The sequence below is a fragment of the Gekko japonicus genome, unplaced genomic scaffold (assembly GCF_001447785.1).
Source record: "Gekko japonicus isolate JY-2015 unplaced genomic scaffold, Gekko_japonicus_V1.1 scaffold2232, whole genome shotgun sequence".
NCBI lineage: Eukaryota > Metazoa > Chordata > Lepidosauria > Squamata > Gekkonidae > Gekko > Gekko japonicus.
The window spans coordinates 277,503-281,610 of record NW_015161470.1 but is presented as its reverse complement, the minus strand read 5'-3'; positions in this window follow the sequence as shown (position 1 = coordinate 281,610).

The following is a 4,108-nucleotide window of genomic DNA, read 5'->3' as shown; positions in this document are numbered from 1 at the left end:
TACATTCAGTTTCTTAATCTATTTCTCATCAGTATACATCAATATCTTATCCATTTCTGCTATTTTTATCCTTGGCATATCTTGATTTTATTTGTACTCTTTCGCACCAAGTTAGGTTGGATTCTTGTTTTTTAATGTTTTCTATTGGTTTTAGTTTGTTTTTGCTGTCTAACAAGTCTTCATATTTTATTAGTGCGTTCTTTTGAAATAAATTTGGATTTGTGAAGGCTTCGAATGGTGAAACCCATTTTGGTATCTTGGTATAAAAAAGTTTTTTAACTTCTTCCCATACCTTCAATAGGGAATCCTAATAAGGTGTTGCTTAAAATATTTGTGAGTATCCACTCTTCCATACCATATAAACGTGTGTCAACCTAGTAAAAGTTCATGGCCCTCTAACATTAATAGTCTAGTATTTTCTAGTGTAATCTATTCTTTTAACCACATCAGTGATTCTGCTCTGTAATACAAAAACCAATTTGGTGATGTGAATCCAGCTCTTTCTTTTGCATCTTGTAAGGCTTTAAGTTTTATTCTTGGTTTCTTGTTTTGCCATATAAATTGTGTCATCAGTGTGTCAAGTTCTTTAAAATATTTTTGATTTTGAAGGATTGGAATTGTTTGAAATAATCTTGGTAATATATTCATTTTTATTGTAGCTATTCTTCCCATCAATGATATTTGTAGGTTTTTCCATATATTCAAATCCTTCGTAATTTCCATTATGAGTTCCATATATTCTTTCACCAAGGAACTACATCTATTTGTTTATATTTATTCCTAAATATTTCACCTTTTTTGAACTTCCAGGTCTGATAGTTCTTGTAACTGTTGGGTGTGATCTTTAGTCATATTTTTTACTAACATTTTTGTTTTGTTAAAATTGATTTTTAGTCCAGCAACCTAGCCATACTCCTGCAAACTATAATAATTGCATAATATAGTTCAATGGATTCTCTAAAATAAATACCAAGTCGTCTGCAAAGGCCTGAAGCTTATATCCTTCTCCTCTTATTTTAAGTCCTCTAATTTGTACATCTTTTCTGATCATATCACTCAGTATTTCCAGCACAAATATAAACAGTAATGGTGAAAGTGGTCATCCTTGTCTGGTTCCTTTTTGTATCTCAATGTTTTGTATCTTCAATGTTTTGTGAAGAACCCTTGCTTGTTGTTTGGTATAGATTGCTCTAACCATTGTGTAAAATTCTTTGCCACATTGTGAGTTTAATAGTTGTTCCAACACAAAATTCCAGCTGACATTGTCAAACACTTTTTCGGCATCTAGGAAAATCAAGGCCAGTTCCATCTGACACTGTCAAACACTTTTTTGGCATCTAGGAAAATTAAGGCCATCTGTTTCTTTGGGTGGACTTCAAAATAGTCTATTACATTTAGTATAGTTCTTACATTGTTTCTAAGTTGTCTTTTTGGAAGAAAGCCTGCTTGGTCTTGGTGAATTGTTTGTATCAATACTCTCCTAAATCTTGCAGCCAAATTAGAGGCATAGATTTTATAATCCACATTTAATAATGAGATTGGCCTATAATTTTTAATTTTTTCCCCATCAGTATTTTGTTTATGTATCAATGTTACCAAGGCTTCATTCCAAGTTTCTGGTATTTTGCCTTCAATTATTATATTTTGTATTACATATTTTAAAGGTATTATCAGTTGATCTTCCAAAACATGGTAACATTCTGCAGGGAGGCCATCAGGACCTGGAGTCTTCCCTTTTTTTGTTTTTTAACGCTTTTGTCAATTCAGAAAAAGTTATTGAGTCATTTAAGATTTTCCTTTGTCCTTCAGTAAATTTTTAAACATTATATTTCTCCAAGAAATCTTTAATTTGTTCTTGTGTTGCTTCTTTCTTCTGATATAACTTCTCATTAAATAATTTTTTCAAGTCTTTGGGTATATTTTTTTTCTTCTCCTTTATCATCTCTCAATATTTTATGTGTCTTTTTTCCTTCTTTCTGTATACTGTGTGCTAACCATCTAGTTGGTTTGTGGGCATTTTCAAAATAATTTTGTTTTGCATACATAATTTTTTTTTTGTTATTTCTTGTGTTAGCAGGCAGTTCATTTTTAATGTTTTTCTTAAACCTAACTCTCGTATATAGAGAGATGCCATGTTCTATGACTCACTCAGTGGTGTATAATATGCAGATATACATTACTTGACTGATTGATCTACTTCAGGAGAAGCAGGTCTTCTGCACGGTGTCCCTCTAGAATAAAATTAAGCTGGGTCTCCACTGGCGTAATCGGATATGAAAGCAGCCGTGGCTAAAGTGCATGTATAAGTGTACTTGCCATGTCAGTTAGCCCACTTGTATGTAGAATAACCCTGGATAGGCCAGGGTAGCCCGATCCTGTCAGATCTCAGAAGCTAAGCAGGGTTGGGCTTGGCTAGTATTTGGAAGGACGACCTCCAAGGAATACCAGGGTTGTGATACAGAGGCAGGGAATGGCCAACCACCTATGAAATGTCTCTTGCCTTAAAAGCAAGTCTAGCTTGCCACCAAGTAATGTATAATGCTAAAGAGCTAGAACTTTTGGCTGCCAGACAATCTTAGGATCTCCGAGTTATTCTTCACACAATGCCAAACAATAATTCATTAATTAGCCTGCACTAGCATTCTACCTTTGCATCAAAATGGGCCAACTTGCAGGCTAACACTTACACAGGCCTGTACTTCTCCTTGGGCTGCTGTTTTGGGCCTGAGTTTGGAAACCTTGCTTATTACCAGGCTTCTCCTACTGCCAACCCATATTCTCTGAGGTTCTCAGATCAATCCTGCACTAGCCTTCTACCATTGCATCAAAATGGGCCAACTTGCAGGCTAACACTTACACAGGCCTGTACTTCTCCTTGGGCTGCTGTTTTGGCCCTGAGTTTGGAAACCTTGCTTATTACCAGGCTTCTCCTACTGCCAACCCATATTCTCTGAGGTTCTCAGATCAATCATCTCAGTATCCTACTTAGCTCTATTCAATGGGGCTTACTCTCATGAAAGTGTTTTTAGGATTGCACTGTCTGACTCTTTCCTTTTCCTGTTCTAATATTTTGTAGTTAAGTATATCAGCTAACGTGTAGAACTCTATCAAATAAACTAGCACTGTTCCAGATGATGCTGAGCAAAGCTTTGGTCACAACTGAGCATATAATGTAACATAATCTTGTTGCAGATTTTGGCTTGAAATAGCCCAGTGTACCCAGCTACAGGCAGTGTTTTCTATTCTTCCCCCAGCATGAAAGCCAAATCTGGATTACAGATTCAATTAGGCTAATAAAATATATACAGACATATCCATTGTGATAATGTAAAGAAGGTGAAGGGCAGGGAGTTACCCTGTAAGGTGTAAATAATGTATAGCTAAGAAGTCTGGGCCATGAGGAGTGGTAGGTGTTGCCCCTGTATGTATTCAAAGTCATTTCCACAGTCATAAGGGTTAGAAGCTTTTTTAAAAGAGAACATTTTGTACATTTAATTGTACATCAGACTGGATTATGCATTAGCTGGGTTGTAGGTGTCTACATTGTTTTTGAAACCTAAATGTTAAAAAGTAGTATCCCAGCTTCTGAGTATAGTGAAACTAATAATCCTCTAAAAGACTGATGTTTGGTCAACTCAGAAAAAAACAATTTGACAAATTCTTCATACTCTGTATTCAATTTATGTTCTGTATACTATAGTGCAAGAATAGTGAAGCTCAAGATATTTGCTAAATCCAAACTAGTCTTTTACATATTTTAAATAAATCAGAAAATCAATTAGAATGAAGATGGGGGTTCTGTGGGAAGCAGCCTGCTTTCCATCTGAGTGCTGGAGGAATCCCACCGTTCTTGGGGGCTTTGTGTGTGGTTCAGAAGTATAGCAACCCTCAACCCTCTTGGGAAGGGGCGAATCTGAGTAATACACAGGCAGAAAGTATGATTCAGGATGGGGTGTAACAAAAAGTAAACCAAATAAATCCTCTTCCTCCTCCTGTGGGGGAGGAGAGAAGGAACACTTTACTTCCTGCAGAATGAAAATGATGTTTTCTTAAACTTAAAGCAGTTTTCTGTACTCCTTCTTCCTCATTGCCTGTCTGCCCCTTGTTT